Below are 25142 nucleotides of genomic sequence, written 5' to 3' on the forward strand. Positions count from 1 at the left end.
GTCCAAATTCAGCCGCTTTTACATTCCTTGCTTTTTAGCCAAGTCGGTGCTGAAAGCCTGTCACGGCCTCTGCTCCTTTCTTACAGATGCACCGTGTTGAAGCAGGGACACCAATAGTTTACAATCACAGTGAAGTTACTTCAAAACAGGAAAATCACTTGAATGAAATAAAATAAAATTGGAAAGCATTTAGTAGGCGAAAGGATGGAAACAGCCAGTTTTACACTGCAAAGGGCTTAGTGTGGTAGCGTTGCCTCTATTTCCGGAAGGTGGTGTGGTAGCGTTGCTTCTACTTCCGGAAGGTGGAAGGCGAAAAAAGGAATGGAAAGGAACTTTTCCACCGGTCGTAGCGAGCCGGAGAGCATAGGCACACAGGGTAGCATGGCCGAGCGGTCCAAGGCGCTGGATTAAGGCTCCAGTCTCTTCGGGGGTGTGGGTTCGAATCCCACTGCTGCCAGTACATCTTTTTGGAAGACTGCTGTGGCTGCGCAAAGTGATGCTGCATGAACGTCCAAATTCAGCCGCTTTTACATTCCTTGCTTTTTAGCCAGGTCGGTGCTGAAAGCCTTTCACGGCCTCTGCTCCTTTCTTACAGATGCACCGTGTTGAAGCAGGGACACCAATAGTTTACAATCACAGTGAAGTTACTTCAAAACAGGGAAATCACTTGAATAAAATAACAGTGGAAAGCAATTAGTAGGCAAAAGGATGGAAACAGCCAGATTTACTCATTGAAAAGGGCTTAGTGTGGTAGCGTTGCTTCTACTTCCGGAAGGTGGAAGGCAAAAAAAGGAATGGAAAGAAACTTTTCCACCGGTCGTAGCGAGCTGTAGAGCGTAGGCACACAGGGTAGCAAGGCCGAGCGGTCCAAGGTGCTGTATTAAGGCTCCAGTCTCTTTGGGGGCGTGGGTTCGAATCCTACCGCTGCCAGTACATATTTTTGGAAGACTGCTGTGGTTGCGCAAAGTGATGCTGCATGAACGTCCAAATTCAGCCGCTTTTACATTCCTTGCTTTATTGCCAAGTCGGTGCTGAAAGCCTGTCACGACCTCTGCTCCTTTCTTACAGATGCACCGTGTTGAAGCACGGACACCAATAGTTTACAATCACAGTGAAGTTACTTCAAAACAGGAAAATCACTTGAATAAAATAAAATAATATTGGAAAGCATTTAGTAGGCAAAAGGATGGAAACAGCCAGTTTTACTCATTGAAAAGGGCTTACTGTGGTAGCGTTGCTTCTACTTCCGGAAGGTGGAAGGCGAAAAAAGGAATGGAAAGAAACTTTTCCACCGGTCGCAGCGAGCCGGAGAGCGTAGGTACACAGGGTAGCGTGGCCGAGCGGTCCAAGGCGCTGGACTAAGGCTCCAGTCTCTTCTGGGGCGTGGGTTCGAATCCCACCGCTGCCAGTACATCTTTTGGAAGACTGCTGTGGCTGCGCAAAGTGATGCTGCATGAACGTCCAAATTCAGCCGCTTTTACATTCCTTGCTTTTTTGCCAAGTCGGTGCTGAAAGCCTGTCACGGCCTCTGCTCCTTTCTTACAGATGCACCGTGTTGAAGCAGGGACACCAATAGTTTACAATCACAGTGAAGTTACTTCAAAACAGGAAAATCACTTGAATAAAATAACAGTGGAAAGCAATTAGTAGGCAAAAGGATGGAAACAGCCAGATTTACTCATTGAAAAGGGCTTAGTGTGGTAGCGTTGCTTCTACTTCCGGAAGGTGGAAGGCGAAAAAAGGAATGGAAAGAAACTTTTCCACCGGTTGTAGCGAGCCGGAGAGCCTATGCACAAAGGTTAGCATGGCCTAGCGGTCCAAGGCACTGGATTAAGGCTCCAGTCTCTTCGGGGGCGTAGGTTCGAATCCCACTGCTGCCAGTACAACTTTTTGGAATACTGCTGTGGCCGCGCAAAGTGATGCTGCATGAACGTCCAAATTCAGCCGCTTTTACATTCCTTGCTTTTTTGCCAAGTCGGTGCTGAAAGCCTGTCACGGCCTCTGCTCCTTTCTTACAGATGCACCGTGTTGAAGCAGGGACACCAATAGTTTACAATCACAGTGAAGTTACTTCAAAACAGGAAAATCACTTGAATAAAATAAAATAATATTGGAAAGCATTTAGTAGGCAAAAGGATGGAAACAGCCAGTTTTACTCATTGAAAAGGGCTTACTGTGGTAGCGTTGCTTCTACTTCCGGAAGGTGGAAGGCGAAAAAAGGAATGGAAAGAAACTTTTCCACCGGTCGCAGCGAGCCGGAGAGCGTAGGTACACAGGGTAGCGTGGCCGAGCGGTCCAAGGCGCTGGATTAAGGCTCCAGTCTCTTCTGGGGCGTGGGTTCGAATCCCACCGCTGCCAGTACATCTTTTGGAAGACTGCTGTGGCTGCGCAAAGTGATGCTGCATGAACGTCCAAATTCAGCCGCTTTTACATTCCTTGCTTTTTAGCCAAGTCGGTGCTGAAATCCTGTCACGGCCTCTGCTCCTTTCTTACAGATGCACCGTGTTGAAGCAGGGACACCAATAGTTTACAATCACAGTGAAGTTACTTCAAAACAGGAAAATCACTTGAATAAAATAAAATAACATTGGAAAGCATTTAGTAGGCAAAAGGATGGAAAGAGCCAGATTTGAAAAGGGCTTAGTGTGGTAGCGTTGCTTCTACTTCCGGAAGGTGGAAGGCAAAAAAAGGAATAGAAAGAAACTTTTCCACCGGTCGTAGCGAGCCGGAGAGCGTACGCATACAGGGTAGCATGGCTGAGTGGTCCAAGGCGCTGGATTAAGGCTCCAGTCTCTTCGAGGGCGTGGGTTCGAATCCCACTGCTGCCAGTACATCTTTTTGGAAGACTGCTGTGGCTGCGCAAAGTGATGCTGCATGAACGTCCAAATTCAGCCGCTTTTACATTCCTTGCTTTTTAGCCAAGTTGGTGCTGAAAGCCTGTCACAGCCTCTGCTCCTTTCTTACAGATGCACCTTGTTAAAGCAGGGACACCAATAGTTTACAATCACAGTGAAGTTACTTCAAAACAGGAAAATCACTTGAATAAAATAACAGTGGAAAGCAATTAGTAGGCAAAAGGATGGAAACAGCCAGATTTACTCATTGAAAAGGGCTTAGTGTGGTAGCGTTGCTTCTACTTCCGTAAGGTGGAAGGCGACAAAAGGAATGGAAAGAAACTTTTCCACCGGTCGTAGCGAGCCGGAGAGCGTAGGTACACAGGGTAGCGTGGCCGAGCGGTCCAAGGCGCTGGATTTAGGCTCCAGTCTCTTCGGCGGCGTGGGTTCGAATCCCACCGCTGTCAGTACATCTTTTGGAAGACTGCTGTGGCTGCGCAAAGTGATGCTGCATGAACGTCCAAATTCAGCCGCTTTTACATTCCTTGCTTTTTAGCCAAGTCGGTGCTGAAAGCCTGTCACGGCCTCTGCTCCTTTCTTACAGATGCACCGTGTTGAAGCAGGGACACCAATAGTTTACAATCACAGTGAAGTTACTTCAAAACAGGAAAATCACTTGAATAAAATAAAATAAAATTGGAAAGCATTTAGTAGGCGAAAGGATGGAAACAGCCAGTTTTACACTGCAAAGGGCTTAGTGTGGTAGCGTTGCCTCTATTTCCGGAAGGTGGTGTGGTAGCGTTGCTTCTACTTCCGTAAGGTGGAAGGCGAAAAAAGGAATGGAAAGAAACCTTTCCACCGGTCGTAGCGAGCCGGAGAGCGCAGGCACAAGGGGTAGCGTGGCCGGGCGGTCCAAGGCGCTAGATTAATGCTCCAGTCTCTTCGGGGGCTTGGGTTCGAATCCCACCACTGCCAGTAATTCTTTTGGAAGACTGCTGTGGCTGCGCAAAGGGATGCTGCATGAACGTCCAAATTCAGCCACCTTTACATTCCTTGCTTTTTAGCCAAGCCGGTGCTGAAAGCCTGTCACGGCCTCTGCTCCTTTCTTACAGATGCACCGTGTTGAAGCAGGGACACCATTAGTTTACAATCAGAGTGAAGTTACTTCAAAACAGGAAAATCACTTGAATAAAATAATAGTGGAAAGCAATTAGTAGGCAAAAGGATGGAAACAGCCAGATTTACTCATTGAAAAGGTCTTAGTGTGGTAGCGTTGCTTCTACTTCCAGAAGGTGGAAGGCGAAAAAAGGAATGGAAAGAAACTTTTCCACCGGTCGTAGCCAGCCGGAGAGCGTAGGCACACAGGGTAGCATGGCCGAGCGGTCCAAGGCGCTGGATTAAGGCTCCAGTCTCTTCTGGGGCGTGGGTTCGAATCCCACTGCTGCACATCTTTTTGGAAGACTGCTGTGGCTGCGCAAAGTGATGCTGCATGAACGTCCAAATTCAGCCGCTTTTACATTCCTTGCTTTTTTGCCAAGTCGGTGCTGAAAGCCTGTCACGGCCTCTGCTCCTTTCTTACAGATGCACCGTGTTGAAGCAGGGACACCAATAGTTTACAATCACAGTGAAGTTACTTCAAAACAGGGAAATCACTTGAATAAAATAACAGTGGAAAGCAATTAGTAGGCAAAAGGATGGAAACAGCCAGATTTACTCATTGAAAAGGGCTTAGTGTGGTAGCGTTGCTTCTACTTCCTGAAGGTGGAAGGCGAATAAAAAAGGAATGCAAAGAAACTTTTCCACCGGTCGTAGCGAGTCGGAGAGGGTAGGTAGACAGGGTAGCGTGGCCGAGCGGTCCAAGGCGCGGGATTAAGGCTCCAGTCTCTTCGGGGGCGTGGGTTCGAATCCCACCGCTGTTAGTACATCTTTTGTGTGGCTGCGCAAAGTGATGCTGCATGAACGTCCAAATTCAGCCGCTTTTACATTCCTTGCTTTTTTGCCAAGTCGGTGCTGAAAGCCTGTCACGGCCTCTGCTCCTTTCTTACAGATGCACCGTGTTGAAGCAGGGACACCAATAGTTTACAATCACTGTGAAGTTACTTCAAAACAGGGAAATCACTTGAATAAAATAACAGTGGAAAGCAATTAGTAGGCAAAAGGATGGAAACAGCCAGATTTACTCATTGAAAAGGGCTTAGTGTGGTAGCGTTGCTTCTACTTCCGGAAGGTGGAAGGCGAAAAAAGGAATGGAAAGAAACTTTTCCACCGGTCATAGCCAGCCGGAGAGCGTTGGCACACAGGGTAGCATGGCCGAGCGGTCCAAGATGCTGGATTAAGGCTCCAGTCTCTTCGGGGCGTGGGTTCGAATCCCACTGCTGCCAGTACATCTTTTTGGAAGACTGCTGTGGCTGCGCAAAGTGATGCTGCATGAACGTCCAAATTCAGCCGCTTTTACATTCCTTGCTTTTTAGCCAAGTCGGTGCTGAAAGCCTGTCACGGCCTCTGCTCCTTTCTTACAGATGCACCGTGTTGAAGCAGGGACACCAATAGTTTACAATCACAGTGAAGTTACTTCAAAACAGGAAAATCACTTGAATAAAATAAAATAACATTGGAAAGCATTTAGTAGGCAAAAGGATGGAAACAGCCAGATTTACTCATTGAAAAGGGCTTAGTGTGGTAGCTTTGCTTCTACTTCCGGAAGGTGGAAGGCGAAAAAAGGAATGGAAAGAAACTTTTCCACCGGTCGTAGCGAGCCAGAGAGCATAGGCACACAGGGTAGCATGGCCGAGCGGTCCAAGGTGCTGGATTAAGGCTCCAGTCTCTTCGGGGGTGTGGGTTCAAATCCCACTGCTGCCAGTACATCTTTTTGGAAGACTGCTGTGGCTGCGCAAAGTGATGCTGCATGAACGTCCAAATTCAGCCACTTTTACATTCCTTGCTTTTTAGCCAAGTCGGTGCTGAAAGCCTGTCACGGCCTCTGCTCCTTTCTTACAGGTACACCGTGTTAAAGCAGGGACACCAATAGTTTACAATCACAGTGAAGTTACTTCAAAACAGGAAAATCACTTGAATAAAATAAAATAACATTGGAAAGCATTTAGTAGGCAAAAGGATGGACACAGCCAGATTTACTCATTGAAAAGGGCTTAGTGTGGTAGCGTTGCTTCTACTTCCGGAAGGTGGAAGGCGAAAAAAGGAATGGAAAGAAACTTTTCCACCGGTCGTAGCGAGCCGGAGAGCGTAGGCATACAGGGTAGCATGGCCGAGCGGTCCAAGGTGCTGGATTAAGGCTCCAGTCTCTTCGGGGGCGTAGGTTCGAATCCCACCGCTGCAGGTAGATATTTTTGGAAGACTGCTGTGGCTGCGCAAAGTGATGCTGCATGAATGTCCAAATTCAGCCGCTTTTACATTCCTTGCTTTCTAGCCAAGTCGGTGCTGAAAGCCTGTCACAGCCTCTGCTCCTTTCTTACAGATGCACCGTGTTGAAGCAGGGACACCAATAGTTTACAATCACAGTGAAGTTACTTCAAAACAGGAAAATCACTTGAATAAAATAAAATAACATTGGAAAGCATTTAGTAGGCAAAAGGATGGAAACAGCCAGATTTACTCATTGAAAAGGGCTTAGTGTGGTAGCGTTGCTTCTACTTCCGGAAGGTGGAAGGCGAAAAAAGGAATGGAAAGAAACTTTTCCACCGGTCGTAGCGAGCCGGAGAGCATAGGCACACAGGGTAGCATGGCCGAGCGGTCCAAGGCGCTGGATTAAGGCTCCAGTCTCTTCGGGGGTGTGGGTTCGAATCCCACTGCTGCCAGTACATCTTTTTGGAAGACTGCTGTGGCTGCGCAAAGTGATGCTGCATGAACGTCCAAATTCAGCCGCTTTTACATTCCTTGCTTTTTAGCCAGGTCGGTGCTGAAAGCCTGTCACGGCCTCTGCTCCTTTCTTACAGATGCACCGTGTTGAAGCAGGGACACCAATAGTTTACAATCACAGTGAAGTTACTTCAAAACAGGGAAATCACTTGAATAAAATAACAGTGGAAAGCAATTAGTAGGCAAAAGGATGGAAACAGCCAGATTTACTCATTGAAAAGGGCTTAGTGTGGTAGCGTTGCTTCTACTTCCGGAAGGTGGAAGGCAAAAAAAGGAATGGAAAGAAACTTTTCCACCGGTCGTAGCGAGCTGTAGAGCGTAGGCACACAGGGTAGCAAGGCCGAGCGGTCCAAGGCGCTGTATTAAGGCTCCAGTCTCTTTGGGGGCGTGGGTTCGAATCCTACCGCTGCCAGTACATATTTTTGGAAGACTGCTGTGGTTGCGCAAAGTGATGTTGCATGAACGTCCAAATTCAGCCGCTTTTACATTCCTTGCTTTTTTGCCAAGTCGGTGCTGAAAGCCTGTCACGACCTCTGCTCCTTTCTTACAGATGCACCGTGTTGAAGCACGGACACCAATAGTTTACAATCACAGTGAAGTTACTTCAAAACAGGAAAATCACTTGAATAAAATAAAATAATATTGGAAAGCATTTAGTAGGCAAAAGGATGGAAACAGCCAGTTTTACTCATTGAAAAGGGCTTACTGTGGTAGCGTTGCTTCTACTTCCGGAAGGTGGAAGGCGAAAAAAGGAATGGAAAGAAACTTTTCCACCGGTCGCAGCGAGCCGGAGAGCGTAGGTACACAGGGTAGCGTGGCCGAGCGGTCCAAGGCGCTGGATTAAGGCTCCAGTCTCTTCTGGGGCGTGGGTTCGAATCCCACCGCTGCCAGTACATCTTTTGGAAGACTGCTGTGGCTGCGCAAAGTGATGCTGCATGAACGTCCAAATTCAGCCGCTTTTACATTCCTTGCTTTTTTGCCAAGTCGGTGCTGAAAGCCTGTCACGGCCTCTGCTCCTTTCTTACAGATGCACCATGTTGAAGCAGGGACACCAATAGTTTACAATCACAGTGAAGTTACTTCAAAACAGGAAAATCACTTGAATAAAATAACAGTGGAAAGCAATTAGTAGGCAAAAGGATGGAAACAGCCAGATTTACTCATTGAAAAGGGCTTAGTGTGGTAGCGTTGCTTCTACTTCCGGAAGGTGGAAGGCGAAAAAAGGAATGGAAAGAAACTTTTCCACCGGTTGTAGCGAGCCGGAGAGCCTATGCACAAAGGTTAGCATGGCCTAGCGGTCCAAGGCACTGGATTAAAGCTCCAGTCTCTTCGGGGGCGTAGGTTCGAATCTCACTGCTGCCAGTACAACTTTTTGGAATACTGCTGTGGCCGCGCAAAGTGATGCTGCATGAACGTCCAAATTCAGCCGCTTTTACATTCCTTGCTTTTTAGCCAAGTCGGTGCTGAAAGCCTGTCACGGCCTCTGCTCCTTTCTTACAGATACACCGTGTTGAAGCAGGGACACCAATAGTTTACAATCACAGTGAAGTTACTTCAAAACAGGAAAATCACTTGAATAAAATAAAATAACATTGGAAAGCATTTAGTAGGCAAAAGGATGGAAACAGCCAGATTTACTCATTGAAAAGGGCTTAGTGTGGTAGCGTTGCTTCTACTTCCAGAAGGTGTAAGGCGAAAAAAGGAATTGAAAGAAACTTTTCCACCGGTCGTAGCGAGCCGGAGGCATAGGCACACAGGGAAGCATGGCCGAGCGGTCCAAGGTGCTGGATTAAGGCTCCAGTCTCTTCGGGGGTGTGGGTTCGAATCCCACCGCTGCCAGAACATCTTTTGGAAGACTGCTGTGGCTGTGCAAAGTGATGCTGCATGAACGTCCAAATTCGGCCGCTTTTACATTCCTTGCTTTTTTGCCAAGTCGGTGCTGAAAGCCTGTCACGGCCTATCACTTGAATAAAATAAAATAATATTGGAAAGCATTTAGTAGGCAAAAGGATGGAAACAGCCAGTTTTACTCATTGAAAAGGGCTTACTGTGGTAGCGTTGCTTCTACTTCCGGAAGGTGGAAGGCGAAAAAAGGAATGGAAAGAAACTTTTCCACCGGTCGCAGCGAGCCGGAGAGCGTAGGTACACAGGGTAGCGTGGCCGAGCGGTCCAAGGCGCTGGATTAAGGCTCCAGTCTCTTCGAGGGCGTGGGTTCGAATCCCACTGCTGCCAGTACATCTTTTTGGAAGACTGCTGTGGCTGCGCAAAGTGATGCTGCATGAACGTCCAAATTCAGCCGCTTTTACATTCCTTGCTTTTTAGCCAAGTTGGTGCTGAAAGCCTGTCACAGCCTCTGCTCCTTTCTTACAGATGCACCGTGTTAAAGCAGGGACACCAATAGTTTACAATCACAGTGAAGTTACTTCAAAACAGGAAAATCACTTGAATAAAATAACAGTGGAAAGCAATTAGTAGGCAAAAGGATGGAAACAGCCAGATTTACTCATTGAAAAGGGCTTAGTGTGGTAGCGTTGCTTCTACTTCCGGAAGGTGGAAGGCGACAAAAGGAATGGAAAGAAACTTTTCCACCGGTCGTAGCGAGCCGGATAGCGTAGGTACACAGGGTAGCGTGGCCGAGCGGTCCAAGGCGCTGGATTAAGGCTCCAGTCTCTTCGGGGACGTGGGTTCGAATCCCACTGCTGCCAGAACATCTTTTGGAAGACTGCTGTGGCTGCGCAAAGTGATGCTGCATGAACGTCCAAATTCAGCCGCTTTTACATTCTTTGCTTTTTAGCCAAGTCGGTGCTGAAAGCCTGTAACGGCCTCTGCTCCTTTCTTACAGATGCACCGTTTTGAAGCAGGGACACCAATAGTTTACAATCACAGTGAAGTTACTTCAAAACAGGAAAATCACTTGAATAAAATAAAATAACATTGGAAAGCATTTAGTAGGCAAAAGGATGGAAACAGCCAGATTTACTCATTGAAAAGGGCTTAGTGTGGTAGCGTTGCTTCTACTTCCGGAAGGTGGAAGGCGAAAAAAAGGAATGGAAAGAAACTTTTCCACCGGTCGTAGCAAGCCAGAGAGCATAGGCACACAGGGTAGCATGGCCGAGCGGTCCAAGGCGCTGGATTAAGGCTCCAGTTTCTTCCGGGGCGTGGGTTCAAATCCCACTGCTGCCAGTACATCTTTTTGGAAGACTGCTGTGACTGCGCAAAGTGATGCTGCATGAACGTCTAAATTCAGCCGCTTTTACATTCCTTGCTTTTTAGCCAAGTCAGTGCTGAAAGCCTGTCACGGCCTCTGCTCCTTTCTTTCAGATGCACTGTGTTGAAGCAGGGACACCAATAATTTACAATCACCGTGAAGTTACTTCAAAACAGGAAAATCACTTGAATAAAATAAAATAACATTGGAAAGCATTTAGTAGGCAAAAGGATGGAAACAGCCAGATTTGAAAAGGGCTTAGTGTGGTAGCGTTGCTTCTACTTCCGGAAGTTGGAAGGCAAAAAAAGGAATGGAAAGAAACTTTTCCACCGGTATTAGCGAGCCGGAGAGCGTAGGCACACAGGGTAGCATGGCCGAGCGGTCCAAGGTGCTGGATTAAGGCTCCAGTCTCTTTGGGGGCATAGTTTCGAATCCCACTGCTGCCAGTACATCTTTTTGGAAGACTGCTGTGGCTGCGCAAAGTGATTCTGCATGAACGTCCAAATTCAGCCGCTTTTACATTCCTTGCTTTTTAGCCAAGTCGGTGCTGAAAGCCTGTCACGGCCTCTGCTCCTTTCTTACAGATGCACCGTGTTGAAGCAGGGACATCAATAGTTTACAATCACAGTGAAGTTACTTCAAAACAGGAAAATCACTTGAATAAAATAACATTGGAAAGCAATTAGTAGGCAAAAGGATGGAAACAGACAGTTTTACTCATTGAAAAGGGCTTAGTGTGGTAGAGTTGCCTCTATTACCGGAAGGTGGAAGGCGAAAAAAGGAATGGAAAGAAACCTTTCCACCGGTCGTAGCGAGCCGAAGAGCACAGGCACAAGGGGTAGCGTGGCCGAGCGGTCCAAGGCGCTAGATTAAGGCTCAAGTCTCTTCGTGAGCGTGGGTTCGAATCCCACCGCTGCCAGTACATCTTTTGGAAGACTGCTGTGGCTGCGCAAACTGATGCTGCATGAACGTCCAAATTCAGCCGCTTTTACATTCCTTGCTTTTTTGCCAAGTCGGTGCTGAAAGCCTGTCACGGCCGCTGCTCCTTTCTTACAGATGCACCGTGTTGAAGCAGGGACACCAATAGTTTACAATCACAGTGAAGTTACTTCAAAACAGGAAAATCACTTGGATAAAATAACAGTGGAAAGCAATTAGTAGGCAAAAGGATGGAAACAGCCAGATTTACTCATTGAAAAGGGCTTAGTGTGGTAGCGTTGCTTCTACTTCCGGAAGGTGGAAGGCGAAAAAAGGAATGGAAAGAAACTTTTCCACCGGTCGTAGCGAGCCGGTGAGCGTAGGTACACAGGGTAGCGTAGCCGAGCGGTCCAAGGCGCTGAATTAAGTCTCCAGTCTCTTTGGGGGCGTGGGTTCGAATCCCACCGCTGCCAGTACATCTTTTGGAAGACTGCTGTGGCTGCGCAAAGTGATGCTGCATGAACGTCCAAATTCAGCCGCTTTTACATTCCTTGCTTTTTAGCCAAGTCGGTGCTGAAAGCCTGTCACGGCCTCTGCTCCTTTCTTACAGATGCACCGTGTTGAAGCAGGGACACCAATAGTTTACAATCACAGTGAAGTTACTTCAAAACAGGAAAATCACTTGAATAAAATAAAATAACATTGGAAAGCATTTAGTAGGCAAAAGGATGGAAAGAGCCAGATTTGAAAAGGGCTTAGTGTGGTAGCGTTGCTTCTACTTCCGGAAGGTGGAAGGCAAAAAAAGGAATAGAAAGAAACTTTTCCACCGGTCGTAGCGAGCCGGAGAGCGTACGCATACAGGGTAGCATGGCTGAGTGGTCCAAGGCGCTGGATTAAGGCTCCAGTCTCTTCGAGGGCGTGGGTTCGAATCCCACTGCTGCCAGTACATCTTTTTGGAAGACTGCTGTGGCTGCGCAAAGTGATGCTGCATGAACGTCCAAATTCAGCCGCTTTTACATTCCTTGCTTTTTAGCCAAGTTGGTGCTGAAAGCCTGTCACAGCCTCTGCTCCTTTCTTACAGATGCACCGTGTTAAAGCAGGGACACCAATAGTTTACAATCACAGTGAAGTTACTTCAAAACAGGAAAATCACTTGAATAAAATAACAGTGGAAAGCAATTAGTAGGCAAAAGGATGGAAACAGCCAGATTTACTCATTGAAAAGGGCTTAGTGTGGTAGCGTTGCTTCTACTTCCGTAAGGTGGAAGGCGACAAAAGGAATGGAAAGAAACTTTTCCACCGGTCGTAGCGAGCCGGAGAGCGTAGGTACACAGGGTAGCGTGGCCGAGCGGTCCAAGGTGCTGGATTTAGGCTCCAGTCTCTTCGGGGGCGTGGGTTCGAATCCCACCGCTGTCAGTACATCTTTTGGAAGACTGCTGTGGCTGCGCAAAGTGATGCTGCATGAACGTCCAAATTCAGCCGCTTTTACATTCCTTGCTTTTTAGCCAAGTCGGTGCTGAAAGCCTGTCACGGCCTCTGCTCCTTTCTTACAGATGCACCGTGTTGAAGCAGGGACACCAATAGTTTACAATCACAGTGAAGTTACTTCAAAACAGGAAAATCACTTGAATGAAATAAAATAAAATTGGAAAGCATTTAGTAGGCGAAAGGATGGAAACAGCCAGTTTTACACTGCAAAGGGCTTAGTGTGGTAGCGTTGCCTCTATTTCCGGAAGGTGGTGTGGTAGCGTTGCTTCTACTTCCGGAAGGTGGAAGGCGAAAAAAGGAATGGAAAGGAACTTTTCCACCGGTCGTAGCGAGCCGGAGAGCATAGGCACACAGGGTAGCATGGCCGAGCGGTCCAAGGCGCTGGATTAAGGCTCCAGTCTCTTCGGGGGTGTGGGTTCGAATCCCACTGCTGCCAGTACATCTTTTTGGAAGACTGCTGTGGCTGCGCAAAGTGATGCTGCATGAACGTCCAAATTCAGCCGCTTTTACATTCCTTGCTTTTTAGCCAGGTCGGTGCTGAAAGCCTTTCACGGCCTCTGCTCCTTTCTTACAGATGCACCGTGTTGAAGCAGGGACACCAATAGTTTACAATCACAGTGAAGTTACTTCAAAACAGGGAAATCACTTGAATAAAATAACAGTGGAAAGCAATTAGTAGGCAAAAGGATGGAAACAGCCAGATTTACTCATTGAAAAGGGCTTAGTGTGGTAGCGTTGCTTCTACTTCCGGAAGGTGGAAGGCAAAAAAAGGAATGGAAAGAAACTTTTCCACCGGTCGTAGCGAGCTGTAGAGCGTAGGCACACAGGGTAGCAAGGCCGAGCGGTCCAAGGTGCTGTATTAAGGCTCCAGTCTCTTTGGGGGCGTGGGTTCGAATCCTACCGCTGCCAGTACATATTTTTGGAAGACTGCTGTGGTTGCGCAAAGTGATGCTGCATGAACGTCCAAATTCAGCCGCTTTTACATTCCTTGCTTTATTACCAAGTCGGTGCTGAAAGCCTGTCACGACCTCTGCTCCTTTCTTACAGATGCACCGTGTTGAAGCACGGACACCAATAGTTTACAATCACAGTGAAGTTACTTCAAAACAGGAAAATCACTTGAATAAAATAAAATAATATTGGAAAGCATTTAGTAGGCAAAAGGATGGAAACAGCCAGTTTTACTCATTGAAAAGGGCTTACTGTGGTAGCGTTGCTTCTACTTCCGGAAGGTGGAAGGCGAAAAAAGGAATGGAAAGAAACTTTTCCACCGGTCGCAGCGAGCCGGAGAGCGTAGGTACACAGGGTAGCGTGGCCGAGCGGTCCAAGGCGCTGGATTAAGGCTCCAGTCTCTTCTGGGGCGTGGGTTCGAATCCCACCGCTGCCAGTACATCTTTTGGAAGACTGCTGTGGCTGCGCAAAGTGATGCTGCATGAACGTCCAAATTCAGCCGCTTTTACATTCCTTGCTTTTTTGCCAAGTCGGTGCTGAAAGCCTGTCACGGCCTCTGCTCCTTTCTTACAGATGCACCGTGTTGAAGCAGGGACACCAATAGTTTACAATCACAGTGAAGTTACTTCAAAACAGGAAAATCACTTGAATAAAATAACAGTGGAAAGCAATTAGTAGGCAAAAGGATGGAAACAGCCAGATTTACTCATTGAAAAGGGCTTAGTGTGGTAGCGTTGCTTCTACTTCCGGAAGGTGGAAGGCGAAAAAAGGAATGGAAAGAAACTTTTCCACCGGTTGTAGCGAGCCGGAGAGCCTATGCACAAAGGTTAGCATGGCCTAGCGGTCCAAGGCACTGGATTAAGGCTCCAGTCTCTTCGGGGGCGTAGGTTCGAATCCCATTGCTGCCAGTACAACTTTTTGGAATACTGCTGTGGCCGCGCAAAGTGATGCTGCATGAACGTCCAAATTCAGCCGCTTTTACATTCCTTGCTTTTTTGCCAAGTCGGTGCTGAAAGCCTGTCACGGCCTCTGCTCCTTTCTTACAGATGCACCGTGTTGAAGCAGGGACACCAATAGTTTACAATCACAGTGAAGTTACTTCAAAACAGGAAAATCACTTGAATAAAATAAAATAATATTGGAAAGCATTTAGTAGGCAAAAGGATGGAAACAGCCAGTTTTACTCATTGAAAAGGGCTTACTGTGGTAGCGTTGCTTCTACTTCCGGAAGGTGGAAGGCGAAAAAAGGAATGGAAAGAAACTTTTCCACCGGTCGCAGCGAGCCGGAGAGCGTAGGTACACAGGGTAGCGTGGCCGAGCGGTCCAAGGCGCTGGATTAAGGCTCCAGTCTCTTCTGGGGCGTGGGTTCGAATCCCACCGCTGCCAGTACATCTTTTGGAAGACTGCTGTGGCTGCGCAAAGTGATGCTGCATGAACGTCCAAATTCAGCCGCTTTTACATTCCTTGCTTTTTAGCCAAGTCGGTGCTGAAATCCTGTCACGGCCTCTGCTCCTTTCTTACAGATGCACCGTGTTGAAGCAGGGACACCAATAGTTTACAATCACAGTGAAGTTACTTCAAAACAGGAAAATCACTTGAATAAAATAAAATAACATTGGAAAGCATTTAGTAGGCAAAAGGATGGAAAGAGCCAGATTTGAAAAGGGCTTAGTGTGGTAGCGTTGCTTCTACTTCCGGAAGGTGGAAGGCAAAAAAAGGAATAGAAAGAAACTTTTCCACCGGTCGTAGCGAGCCGGAGAGCGTACGCATACAGGGTAGCATGGCTGAGTGGTCCAAGGCGCTGGATTAAGGCTCCAGTCTCTTCGAGGGCGTGGGTTCGAATCCCACTGCTGCCAGTACATCTTTTTGGAAGACTGCTGTGGCTGCGCAAAGTGATGCTGCATGAACGTCCAAATTCAGCCGCTTTTACATTCCTTGCTTTTTAGCCAAGTTGGTGCTGAAAGCCTGTCACAGCCTCTGCTCCTTTCTTACAGATGCACCTTGTTAAAGCAGGGACACCAATAGTTTACAATCACAGTGAAGTTACTTCAAAACAGGAAAATCACTTGAATAAAATAACAGTGGAAAGCAATTAGTAGGCAAAAGGATGGAAACAGCCAGATTTACTCATTGAAAAGGGCTTAGTGTGGTAGCGTTGCTTCTACTTCCGTAAGGTGGAAGGCGACAAAAGGAATGGAAAGAAACTTTTCCACCGGTCGTAGCGAGCCGGAGAGCGTAGGTACACAGGGTAGCGTGGCCGAGCGGTCCAAGGCGCTGGATTTAGGCTCCAGTCTCTTCGGCGGCGTGGGTTCGAATCCCACCGCTGTCAGTACATCTTTTGGAAGACTGCTGTGGCTGCGCAAAGTGATGCTGCATGAACGTCCAAATTCAGCCGCTTTTACATTCCTTGCTTTTTAGCCAAGTCGGTGCTGAAAGCCTGTCACGGCCTCTGCTCCTTTCTTACAGATGCACCGTGTTGAAGCAGGGACACCAATAGTTTACAATCACAGTGAAGTTACTTCAAAACAGGAAAATCACTTGAATAAAATAAAATAAAATTGGAAAGCATTTAGTAGGCGAAAGGATGGAAACAGCCAGTTTTACACTGCAAAGGGCTTAGTGTGGTAGCGTTGCCTCTATTTCCGGAAGGTGGTGTGGTAGCGTTGCTTCTACTTCCGTAAGGTGGAAGGCGAAAAAAGGAATGGAAAGAAACCTTTCCACCGGTCGTAGCGAGCCGGAGAGCGCAGGCACAAGGGGTAGCGTGGCCGGGCGGTCCAAGGCGCTAGATTAATGCTCCAGTCTCTTCGGGGGCTTGGGTTCGAATCCCACCACTGCCAGTAATTCTTTTGGAAGACTGCTGTGGCTGCGCAAAGGGATGCTGCATGAACGTCCAAATTCAGCCACCTTTACATTCCTTGCTTTTTAGCCAAGCCGGTGCTGAAAGCCTGTCACGGCCTCTGCTCCTTTCTTACAGATGCACCGTGTTGAAGCAGGGACACCATTAGTTTACAATCAGAGTGAAGTTACTTCAAAACAGGAAAATCACTTGAATAAAATAATAGTGGAAAGCAATTAGTAGGCAAAAGGATGGAAACAGCCAGATTTACTCATTGAAAAGGTCTTAGTGTGGTAGCGTTGCTTCTACTTCCAGAAGGTGGAAGGCGAAAAAAGGAATGGAAAGAAACTTTTCCACCGGTCGTAGCCAGCCGGAGAGCGTAGGCACACAGGGTAGCATGGCCGAGCGGTCCAAGGCGCTGGATTAAGGCTCCAGTCTCTTCTGGGGCGTGGGTTCGAATCCCACTGCTGCACATCTTTTTGGAAGACTGCTGTGGCTGCGCAAAGTGATGCTGCATGAACGTCCAAATTCAGCCGCTTTTACATTCCTTGCTTTTTTGCCAAGTCGGTGCTGAAAGCCTGTCACGGCCTCTGCTCCTTTCTTACAGATGCACCGTGTTGAAGCAGGGACACCAATAGTTTACAATCACAGTGAAGTTACTTCAAAACAGGAAAATCACTTGAACAAAATAACAGTGGAAAGCAATTAGTAGGCAAAAGGATGGAAACAGCCAGATTTACTCATTGAAAAGGGCTTAGTGTGGTAGCGTTGCTTCTACTTCCGGAAGGTGGAAGGCGAAAAAAGGAATGGAAAGAAACTTTTCCACCGGTCGTATCGAGCCGGATAGCGTAGGTACACAGGGTAGCGTGGCCGAGCGGTCCAAGGCGCTGGATTAAGGCTCCAGTCTCTTCGGGGGCGTGGGTTGGAATCCCACCGCTGCCAGTACATCTTTTGGAAGACTGCTGTGGCTGCGCAAAGTGATGCTGCATGAACGTCCAAATTCAGCCGCTTTTACATTCCTTGCTTTTTAGCCAAGTCAGTGCTGAAATCCTGTCACGGCCTCTGCTCCTTTCTTACAGATGCACCGTGTTGAAGCAGGGACACCAATAGTTTACAATCACAGTGAAGTTACTTCAAAACAGGGAAATCACTTGAATAAAATAACAGTGGAAAGCAATTAGTAGGCAAAAGGATGGAAACAGCCAGATTTACTCATTGAAAAGGGCTTAGTGTGGTAGCGTTGCTTCTACTTCCTGAAGGTGGAAGGCGAATAAAAAAGGAATGCAAAGAAACTTTTCCACCGGTCGTAGCGAGTCGGAGAGGGTAGGTAGACAGGGTAGCGTGGCCGAGCGGTCCAAGGCGCGGGATTAAGGCTCCAGTCTCTTCGGGGGCGTGGGTTCGAATCCCACCGCTGTTAGTACATCTTTTGTGTGGCTGCGCAAAGTGATGCTGCATGAACGTCCAAATTCAGCCGCTTTTACATTCCTTGCTTTTTTGCCAAGTCGGTGCTGAAAGCCTGTCACGGCCTCTGCTCCTTTCTTACAGATGCACCGTGTTGAAGCAGGGACACCAATAGTTTACAATCACTGTGAAGTTACTTCAAAACAGGGAAATCACTTGAATAAAATAACAGTGGAAAGCAATTAGTAGGCAAAAGGATGGAAACAGCCAGATTTACTCATTGAAAAGGGCTTAGTGTGGTAGCGTTGCTTCTACTTCCGGAAGGTGGAAGGCGAAAAAAGGAATGGAAAGAAACTTTTCCACCGGTCGTAGCCAGCCGGAGAGCGTTGGCACACAGGGTAGCATGGCCGAGCGGTCCAAGATGCTGGATTAAGGCTCCAGTCTCTTCGGGGCGTGGGTTCGAATCCCACTGCTGCCAGTACATCTTTTTGGAAGACTGCTGTGGCTGCGCAAAGTGATGCTGCATGAACGTCCAAATTCAGCCGCTTTTACATTCCTTGCTTTTTAGCCAAGTCGGTGCTGAAAGCCTGTCACGGCCTCTGCTCCTTTCTTACAGATGCACCGTGTTGAAGCAGGGACACCAATAGTTTACAATCACAGTGAAGTTACTTCAAAACAGGAAAATCACTTGAATAAAATAAAATAACATTGGAAAGCATTTAGTAGGCAAAAGGATGGAAACAGCCAGATTTACTCATTGAAAAGGGCTTAGTGTGGTAGCTTTGCTTCTACTTCCGGAAGGTGGAAGGCGAAAAAAGGAATGGAAAGAAACTTTTCCACCGGTCGTAGCGAGCCAGAGAGCATAGGCACACAGGGTAGCATGGCCGAGCGGTCCAAGGTGCTGGATTAAGGCTCCAGTCTCTTCGGGGGTGTGGGTTCAAATCCCACTGCTGCCAGTACATCTTTTTGGAAGACTGCTGTGGCTGCGCAAAGTGATGCTGCATGAACGTCCAAATTCAGCCACTTTTACATTCCTTGCTTTTTAGCCAAGTCGGTGCTGAAAGCCTGTCACGGCCTCTGCTCCTTTCTTACAGGTACACCGTGTTAAAGCAGGGACACCAATAGTTTACAATCACAGTGAAGTTACTTCAAAACAGGAAAATCACTTGAATAAAATAAAATAACATTGGAAAGCATTTAGTAGGCAAAAGGATGGACACAGCCAGATTTACTCATTGAAAAGGGCTTAGTGTGGTAGCGTTGCTTCTACTTCCGGAAGGTGGAAGGCGAAAAAAGGAATGGAAAGAAACTTTTCCACCGGTCGTAGCGAGCCGGAGAGCGTAGGCATACAGGGTAGCATGGCCGAGCGGTCCAAGGTGCTGGATTAAGGCTCCAGTCTCTTCGGGGGCGTAGGTTCGAATCCCACCGCTGCAGGTAGATATTTTTGGAAGACTGCTGTGGCTGCGCAAAGTGATGCTGCATGAATGTCCAAATTCAGCCGCTTTTACATTCCTTGCTTTCTAGCCAAGTCGGTGCTGAAAGCCTGTCACAGCCTCTGCTCCTTTCTTACAGATGCACCGTGTTGAAGCAGGGACACCAATAGTTTACAATCACAGTGAAGTTACTTCAAAACAGGAAAATCACTTGAATAAAATAAAATAACATTGGAAAGCATTTAGTAGGCAAAAGGATGGAAACAGCCAGATTTACTCATTGAAAAGGGCTTAGTGTGGTAGCGTTGCTTCTACTTCCGGAAGGTGGAAGGCGAAAAAAGGAATGGAAAGAAACTTTTCCACCGGTCGTAGCGAGCCGGAGAGCATAGGCACACAGGGTAGCATGGCCGAGCGGTCCAAGGCGCTGGATTAAGGCTCCAGTCTCTTCGGGGGTGTGGGTTCGAATCCCACTGCTGCCAGTACATCTTTTTGGAAGACTGCTGTGGCTGCGCAAAGTGATGCTGCATGAACGTCCAAATTCAGCCGCTTTTACATTCCTTGCTTTTTAGCCAGGTCGGTGCTGAAAGCCTGTCACGGCCTCTGCTCCTTTCTTACAGATGCACCGTGTTGAAGCAGGGACACCAATAGTTTACAATCACAGTGAAGTTACTTCAAAACAGGGAAATCACTTGAATAAAATAACAGTGGAAAGCAATTAGTAGGCAAAAGGATGGAAACAGCCAGATTTACTCATTGAAAAGGGCTTAGTGTGGTAGCGTTGCTTCTACTTCCGGAAGGTGGAAGGCAAAAAAAGGAATGGAAAGAAACTTTTCCACCGGTCGTAGCGAGCTGTAGAGCGTAGGCACACAGGGTAGCAAGGCCGAGCGGTCCAAGGCGCTGTATTAAGGCTCCAGTCTCTTTGGGGGCGTGGGTTCGAATCCTACCGCTGCCAGTACATATTTTTGGAAGACTGCTGTGGTTGCGCAAAGTGATGTTGCATGAACGTCCAAATTCAGCCGCTTTTACATTCCTTGCTTTTTTGCCAAGTCGGTGCTGAAAGCCTGTCACGACCTCTGCTCCTTTCTTACAGATGCACCGTGTTGAAGCACGGACACCAATAGTTTACAATCACAGTGAAGTTACTTCAAAACAGGAAAATCACTTGAATAAAATAAAATAATATTGGAAAGCATTTAGTAGGCAAAAGGATGGAAACAGCCAGTTTTACTCATTGAAAAGGGCTTACTGTGGTAGCGTTGCTTCTACTTCCGGAAGGTGGAAGGCGAAAAAAGGAATGGAAAGAAACTTTTCCACCGGTCGCAGCGAGCCGGAGAGCGTAGGTACACAGGGTAGCGTGGCCGAGCGGTCCAAGGCGCTGGATTAAGGCTCCAGTCTCTTCTGGGGCGTGGGTTCGAATCCCACCGCTGCCAGTACATCTTTTGGAAGACTGCTGTGGCTGCGCAAAGTGATGCTGCATGAACGTCCAAATTCAGCCGCTTTTACATTCCTTGCTTTTTAGCCAAGTCGGTGCTGAAATCCTGTCACGGCCTCTGCTCCTTTCTTACAGATGCACCGTGTTGAAGCAGGGACACCAATAGTTTACAATCACAGTGAAGTTACTTCAAAACAGGAAAATCACTTGAATAAAATAAAATAACATTGGAAAGCATTTAGTAGGCAAAAGGATGGAAAGAGCCAGATTTGAAAAGGGCTTAGTGTGGTAGCGTTGCTTCTACTTCCGGAAGGTGGAAGGCAAAAAAAGGAATAGAAAGAAACTTTTCCACCGGTCGTAGCGAGCCGGAGAGCGTACGCATACAGGGTAGCATGGCTGAGTGGTCCAAGGCGCTGGATTAAGGCTCCAGTCTCTTCGAGGGCGTGGGTTCGAATCCCACTGCTGCCAGTACATCTTTTTGGAAGACTGCTGTGGCTGCGCAAAGTGATGCTGCATGAACGTCCAAATTCAGCCGCTTTTACATTCCTTGCTTTTTAGCCAAGTTGGTGCTGAAAGCCTGTCACAGCCTCTGCTCCTTTCTTACAGATGCACCTTGTTAAAGCAGGGACACCAATAGTTTACAATCACAGTGAAGTTACTTCAAAACAGGAAAATCACTTGAATAAAATAACAGTGGAAAGCAATTAGTAGGCAAAAGGATGGAAACAGCCAGATTTACTCATTGAAAAGGGCTTAGTGTGGTAGCGTTGCTTCTACTTCCGTAAGGTGGAAGGCGACAAAAGGAATGGAAAGAAACTTTTCCACCGGTCGTAGCGAGCCGGAGAGCGTAGGTACACAGGGTAGCGTGGCCGAGCGGTCCAAGGCGCTGGATTTAGGCTCCAGTCTCTTCGGCGGCGTGGGTTCGAATCCCACCGCTGTCAGTACATCTTTTGGAAGACTGCTGTGGCTGCGCAAAGTGATGCTGCATGAACGTCCAAATTCAGCCGCTTTTACATTCCTTGCTTTTTAGCCAAGTCGGTGCTGAAAGCCTGTCACGGCCTCTGCTCCTTTCTTACAGATGCACCGTGTTGAAGCAGGGACACCAATAGTTTACAATCACAGTGAAGTTACTTCAAAACAGGAAAATCACTTGAATAAAATAAAATAAAATTGGAAAGCATTTAGTAGGCGAAAGGATGGAAACAGCCAGTTTTACACTGCAAAGGGCTTAGTGTGGTAGCGTTGCCTCTATTTCCGGAAGGTGGTGTGGTAGCGTTGCTTCTACTTCCGTAAGGTGGAAGGCGAAAAAAGGAATGGAAAGAAACCTTTCCACCGGTCGTAGCGAGCCGGAGAGCGCAGGCACAAGGGGTAGCGTGGCCGGGCGGTCCAAGGCGCTAGATTAATGCTCCAGTCTCTTCGGGGGCTTGGGTTCGAATCCCACCACTGCCAGTAATTCTTTTGGAAGACTGCTGTGGCTGCGCAAAGGGATGCTGCATGAACGTCCAAATTCAGCCACCTTTACATTCCTTGCTTTTTAGCCAAGCCGGTGCTGAAAGCCTGTCACGGCCTCTGCTCCTTTCTTACAGATGCACCGTGTTGAAGCAGGGACACCATTAGTTTACAATCAGAGTGAAGTTACTTCAAAACAGGAAAATCACTTGAATAAAATAATAGTGGAAAGCAATTAGTAGGCAAAAGGATGGAAACAGCCAGATTTACTCATTGAAAAGGTCTTAGTGTGGTAGCGTTGCTTCTACTTCCAGAAGGTGGAAGGCGAAAAAAGGAATGGAAAGAAACTTTTCCACCGGTCGTAGCCAGCCGGAGAGCGTAGGCACACAGGGTAGCATGGCCGAGCGGTCCAAGGCGCTGGATTAAGGCTCCAGTCTCTTCTGGGGCGTGGGTTCGAATCCCACTGCTGCACATCTTTTTGGAAGACTGCTGTGGCTGCGCAAAGTGATGCTGCATGAACGTCCAAATTCAGCCGCTTTTACATTCCTTGCTTTTTTGCCAAGTCGGTGCTGAAAGCCTGTCACGGCCTCTGCTCCTTTCTTACAGATGCACCGTGTTGAAGCAGGGACACCAATAGTTTACAATCACAGTGAAGTTACTTCAAAACAGGAAAATCACTTGAACAAAATAACAGTGGAAAGCAATTAGTAGGCAAAAGGATGGAAACAGCCAGATTTACTCATTGAAAAGGGCTTAGTGTGGTAGCGTTGCTTCTACTTCCGGAAGGTGGAAGGCGAAAAAAGGAATGGAAAGAAACTTTTCCACCGGTCGTATCGAGCCGGATAGCGTAGGTACACAGGGTAGCGTGGCCGAGCGGTCCAAGGCGCTGGATTAAGGCTCCAGTCTCTTCGGGGGCGTGGGTTGGAATCCCACCGCTGCCAGTACATCTTTTGGAAGACTGCTGTGGCTGCGCAAAGTGATGCTGCATGAACGTCCAAATTCAGCCGCTTTTACATTCCTTGCTTTTTAGCCAAGTCAGTGCTGAAATCCTGTCACGGCCTCTGCTCCTTTCTTACAGATGCACCGTGTTGAAGCAGGGACACCAATAGTTTACAATCACAGTGAAGTTACTTCAAAACAGGGAAATCACTTGAATAAAATAACAGTGGAAAGCAATTAGTAGGCAAAAGGATGGAAACAGCCAGATTTACTCATTGAAAAGGGCTTAGTGTGGTAGCGTTGCTTCTACTTCCTGAAGGTGGAAGGCGAATAAAAAAGGAATGCAAAGAAACTTTTCCACCGGTCGTAGCGAGTCGGAGAGGGTAGGTAGACAGGGTAGCGTGGCCGAGCGGTCCAAGGCGCGGGATTAAGGCTCCAGTCTCTTCGGGGGCGTGGGTTCGAATCCCACCGCTGTTAGTACATCTTTTGTGTGGCTGCGCAAAGTGATGCTGCATGAACGTCCAAATTCAGCCGCTTTTACATTCCTTGCTTTTTTGCCAAGTCGGTGCTGAAAGCCTGTCACGGCCTCTGCTCCTTTCTTACAGATGCACCGTGTTGAAGCAGGGACACCAATAGTTTACAATCACTGTGAAGTTACTTCAAAACAGGGAAATCACTTGAATAAAATAACAGTGGAAAGCAATTAGTAGGCAAAAGGATGGAAACAGCCAGATTTACTCATTGAAAAGGGCTTAGTGTGGTAGCGTTGCTTCTACTTCCGGAAGGTGGAAGGCGAAAAAAGGAATGGAAAGAAACTTTTCCACCGGTCGTAGCCAGCCGGAGAGCGTTGGCACACAGGGTAGCATGGCCGAGCGGTCCAAGATGCTGGATTAAGGCTCCAGTCTCTTCGGGGCGTGGGTTCGAATCCCACTGCTGCCAGTACATCTTTTTGGAAGACTGCTGTGGCTGCGCAAAGTGATGCTGCATGAACGTCCAAATTCAGCCGCTTTTACATTCCTTGCTTTTTAGCCAAGTCGGTGCTGAAAGCCTGTCACGGCCTCTGCTCCTTTCTTACAGATGCACCGTGTTGAAGCAGGGACACCAATAGTTTACAATCACAGTGAAGTTACTTCAAAACAGGAAAATCACTTGAATAAAATAAAATAACATTGGAAAGCATTTAGTAGGCAAAAGGATGGAAACAGCCAGATTTACTCATTGAAAAGGGCTTAGTGTGGTAGCTTTGCTTCTACTTCCGGAAGGTGGAAGGCGAAAAAAGGAATGGAAAGAAACTTTTCCACCGGTCGTAGCGAGCCAGAGAGCATAGGCACACAGGGTAGCATGGCCGAGCGGTCCAAGGTGCTGGATTAAGGCTCCAGTCTCTTCGGGGGTGTGGGTTCAAATCCCACTGCTGCCAGTACATCTTTTTGGAAGACTGCTGTGGCTGCGCAAAGTGATGCTGCATGAACGTCCAAATTCAGCCACTTTTACATTCCTTGCTTTTTAGCCAAGTCGGTGCTGAAAGCCTGTCACGGCCTCTGCTCCTTTCTTACAGGTACACCGTGTTAAAGCAGGGACACCAATAGTTTACAATCACAGTGAAGTTACTTCAAAACAGGAAAATCACTTGAATAAAATAAAATAACATTGGAAAGCATTTAGTAGGCAAAAGGATGGACACAGCCAGATTTACTCATTGAAAAGGGCTTAGTGTGGTAGCGTTGCTTCTACTTCCGGAAGGTGGAAGGCGAAAAAAGGAATGGAAAGAAACTTTTCCACCGGTCGTAGCGAGCCGGAGAGCGTAGGCATACAGGGTAGCATGGCCGAGCGGTCCAAGGTGCTGGATTAAGGCTCCAGTCTCTTCGGGGGCGTAGGTTCGAATCCCACCGCTGCAGGTAGATATTTTTGGAAGACTGCTGTGGCTGCGCAAAGTGATGCTGCATGAATGTCCAAATTCAGCCGCTTTTACATTCCTTGCTTTCTAGCCAAGTCGGTGCTGAAAGCCTGTCACAGCCTCTGCTCCTTTCTTACAGATGCACCGTGTTGAAGCAGGGACACCAATAGTTTACAATCACAGTGAAGTTACTTCAAAACAGGAAAATCACTTGAATAAAATAAAATAACATTGGAAAGCATTTAGTAGGCAAAAGGATGGAAACAGCCAGATTTACTCATTGAAAAGGGCTTAGTGTGGTAGCGTTGCTTCTACTTCCGGAAGGTGGAAGGCGAAAAAAGGAATGGAAAGAAACTTTTCCACCGGTCGTAGCGAGCCGGAGAGCATAGGCACACAGGGTAGCATGGCCGAGCGGTCCAAGGCGCTGGATTAAGGCTCCAGTCTCTTCGGGGGTGTGGGTTCGAATCCCACTGCTGCCAGTAC

At 47.6% G+C, this 25142-nt stretch overlaps 35 non-coding genes across 35 annotated transcripts; all 35 read left to right on the plus strand.

The window, feature by feature from the left end:
• Positions 1-375: 375 nt before the first annotated feature.
• trnal-aag (transfer RNA leucine (anticodon AAG)) lies at positions 376-457 on the plus strand. Its single transcript has one exon. It is a non-coding gene; the product is annotated as a tRNA-Leu (tRNA).
• An 869-nt stretch (positions 458-1326) lies between these two features.
• Positions 1327-1408, plus strand: trnal-aag (transfer RNA leucine (anticodon AAG)). The gene has a single exon. It is a non-coding gene; the product is annotated as a tRNA-Leu (tRNA).
• An 868-nt stretch (positions 1409-2276) lies between these two features.
• On the plus strand, positions 2277-2358 carry trnal-aag (transfer RNA leucine (anticodon AAG)). The gene has a single exon. It is a non-coding gene; the product is annotated as a tRNA-Leu (tRNA).
• Positions 2359-2746: 388 nt separating this feature from the next.
• Positions 2747-2828, plus strand: trnal-aag (transfer RNA leucine (anticodon AAG)). The gene has a single exon. It is a non-coding gene; the product is annotated as a tRNA-Leu (tRNA).
• A 391-nt stretch (positions 2829-3219) lies between these two features.
• On the plus strand, positions 3220-3301 carry trnal-uag (transfer RNA leucine (anticodon UAG)). Its single transcript has one exon. It is a non-coding gene; the product is annotated as a tRNA-Leu (tRNA).
• Positions 3302-4199: 898 nt separating this feature from the next.
• Positions 4200-4282, plus strand: trnal-aag (transfer RNA leucine (anticodon AAG)). Its single transcript has one exon. It is a non-coding gene; the product is annotated as a tRNA-Leu (tRNA).
• An 852-nt stretch (positions 4283-5134) lies between these two features.
• Positions 5135-5215, plus strand: trnal-aag (transfer RNA leucine (anticodon AAG)). The gene has a single exon. It is a non-coding gene; the product is annotated as a tRNA-Leu (tRNA).
• A 396-nt stretch (positions 5216-5611) lies between these two features.
• On the plus strand, positions 5612-5693 carry trnal-aag (transfer RNA leucine (anticodon AAG)). Its single transcript has one exon. It is a non-coding gene; the product is annotated as a tRNA-Leu (tRNA).
• Positions 5694-6567: 874 nt separating this feature from the next.
• Positions 6568-6649, plus strand: trnal-aag (transfer RNA leucine (anticodon AAG)). Its single transcript has one exon. It is a non-coding gene; the product is annotated as a tRNA-Leu (tRNA).
• Positions 6650-7518: 869 nt separating this feature from the next.
• Positions 7519-7600, plus strand: trnal-aag (transfer RNA leucine (anticodon AAG)). Its single transcript has one exon. It is a non-coding gene; the product is annotated as a tRNA-Leu (tRNA).
• A 1260-nt stretch (positions 7601-8860) lies between these two features.
• Positions 8861-8942, plus strand: trnal-aag (transfer RNA leucine (anticodon AAG)). Its single transcript has one exon. It is a non-coding gene; the product is annotated as a tRNA-Leu (tRNA).
• Positions 8943-9333: 391 nt separating this feature from the next.
• On the plus strand, positions 9334-9415 carry trnal-aag (transfer RNA leucine (anticodon AAG)). Its single transcript has one exon. It is a non-coding gene; the product is annotated as a tRNA-Leu (tRNA).
• A 396-nt stretch (positions 9416-9811) lies between these two features.
• Positions 9812-9893, plus strand: trnal-aag (transfer RNA leucine (anticodon AAG)). The gene has a single exon. It is a non-coding gene; the product is annotated as a tRNA-Leu (tRNA).
• Positions 9894-10755: 862 nt separating this feature from the next.
• trnal-aag (transfer RNA leucine (anticodon AAG)) lies at positions 10756-10837 on the plus strand. The gene has a single exon. It is a non-coding gene; the product is annotated as a tRNA-Leu (tRNA).
• A 390-nt stretch (positions 10838-11227) lies between these two features.
• On the plus strand, positions 11228-11309 carry trnal-aag (transfer RNA leucine (anticodon AAG)). The gene has a single exon. It is a non-coding gene; the product is annotated as a tRNA-Leu (tRNA).
• Positions 11310-11697: 388 nt separating this feature from the next.
• trnal-aag (transfer RNA leucine (anticodon AAG)) lies at positions 11698-11779 on the plus strand. Its single transcript has one exon. It is a non-coding gene; the product is annotated as a tRNA-Leu (tRNA).
• A 391-nt stretch (positions 11780-12170) lies between these two features.
• Positions 12171-12252, plus strand: trnal-uag (transfer RNA leucine (anticodon UAG)). The gene has a single exon. It is a non-coding gene; the product is annotated as a tRNA-Leu (tRNA).
• A 426-nt stretch (positions 12253-12678) lies between these two features.
• Positions 12679-12760, plus strand: trnal-aag (transfer RNA leucine (anticodon AAG)). The gene has a single exon. It is a non-coding gene; the product is annotated as a tRNA-Leu (tRNA).
• An 869-nt stretch (positions 12761-13629) lies between these two features.
• Positions 13630-13711, plus strand: trnal-aag (transfer RNA leucine (anticodon AAG)). The gene has a single exon. It is a non-coding gene; the product is annotated as a tRNA-Leu (tRNA).
• An 868-nt stretch (positions 13712-14579) lies between these two features.
• Positions 14580-14661, plus strand: trnal-aag (transfer RNA leucine (anticodon AAG)). The gene has a single exon. It is a non-coding gene; the product is annotated as a tRNA-Leu (tRNA).
• A 388-nt stretch (positions 14662-15049) lies between these two features.
• On the plus strand, positions 15050-15131 carry trnal-aag (transfer RNA leucine (anticodon AAG)). Its single transcript has one exon. It is a non-coding gene; the product is annotated as a tRNA-Leu (tRNA).
• A 391-nt stretch (positions 15132-15522) lies between these two features.
• Positions 15523-15604, plus strand: trnal-uag (transfer RNA leucine (anticodon UAG)). The gene has a single exon. It is a non-coding gene; the product is annotated as a tRNA-Leu (tRNA).
• Positions 15605-16502: 898 nt separating this feature from the next.
• trnal-aag (transfer RNA leucine (anticodon AAG)) lies at positions 16503-16585 on the plus strand. Its single transcript has one exon. It is a non-coding gene; the product is annotated as a tRNA-Leu (tRNA).
• Positions 16586-16971: 386 nt separating this feature from the next.
• Positions 16972-17053, plus strand: trnal-aag (transfer RNA leucine (anticodon AAG)). The gene has a single exon. It is a non-coding gene; the product is annotated as a tRNA-Leu (tRNA).
• Positions 17054-17909: 856 nt separating this feature from the next.
• On the plus strand, positions 17910-17990 carry trnal-aag (transfer RNA leucine (anticodon AAG)). The gene has a single exon. It is a non-coding gene; the product is annotated as a tRNA-Leu (tRNA).
• Positions 17991-18386: 396 nt separating this feature from the next.
• On the plus strand, positions 18387-18468 carry trnal-aag (transfer RNA leucine (anticodon AAG)). The gene has a single exon. It is a non-coding gene; the product is annotated as a tRNA-Leu (tRNA).
• An 874-nt stretch (positions 18469-19342) lies between these two features.
• trnal-aag (transfer RNA leucine (anticodon AAG)) lies at positions 19343-19424 on the plus strand. The gene has a single exon. It is a non-coding gene; the product is annotated as a tRNA-Leu (tRNA).
• An 869-nt stretch (positions 19425-20293) lies between these two features.
• On the plus strand, positions 20294-20375 carry trnal-aag (transfer RNA leucine (anticodon AAG)). Its single transcript has one exon. It is a non-coding gene; the product is annotated as a tRNA-Leu (tRNA).
• A 388-nt stretch (positions 20376-20763) lies between these two features.
• Positions 20764-20845, plus strand: trnal-aag (transfer RNA leucine (anticodon AAG)). The gene has a single exon. It is a non-coding gene; the product is annotated as a tRNA-Leu (tRNA).
• A 391-nt stretch (positions 20846-21236) lies between these two features.
• trnal-uag (transfer RNA leucine (anticodon UAG)) lies at positions 21237-21318 on the plus strand. Its single transcript has one exon. It is a non-coding gene; the product is annotated as a tRNA-Leu (tRNA).
• Positions 21319-22216: 898 nt separating this feature from the next.
• Positions 22217-22299, plus strand: trnal-aag (transfer RNA leucine (anticodon AAG)). The gene has a single exon. It is a non-coding gene; the product is annotated as a tRNA-Leu (tRNA).
• Positions 22300-22685: 386 nt separating this feature from the next.
• trnal-aag (transfer RNA leucine (anticodon AAG)) lies at positions 22686-22767 on the plus strand. Its single transcript has one exon. It is a non-coding gene; the product is annotated as a tRNA-Leu (tRNA).
• Positions 22768-23623: 856 nt separating this feature from the next.
• Positions 23624-23704, plus strand: trnal-aag (transfer RNA leucine (anticodon AAG)). The gene has a single exon. It is a non-coding gene; the product is annotated as a tRNA-Leu (tRNA).
• A 396-nt stretch (positions 23705-24100) lies between these two features.
• Positions 24101-24182, plus strand: trnal-aag (transfer RNA leucine (anticodon AAG)). The gene has a single exon. It is a non-coding gene; the product is annotated as a tRNA-Leu (tRNA).
• Positions 24183-25056: 874 nt separating this feature from the next.
• trnal-aag (transfer RNA leucine (anticodon AAG)) lies at positions 25057-25138 on the plus strand. Its single transcript has one exon. It is a non-coding gene; the product is annotated as a tRNA-Leu (tRNA).
• Positions 25139-25142: the final 4 nt, after the last annotated feature.

Source organism: Carassius carassius, chromosome 1 (assembly GCF_963082965.1).
Source record: "Carassius carassius chromosome 1, fCarCar2.1, whole genome shotgun sequence".
NCBI lineage: Eukaryota > Metazoa > Chordata > Actinopteri > Cypriniformes > Cyprinidae > Carassius > Carassius carassius.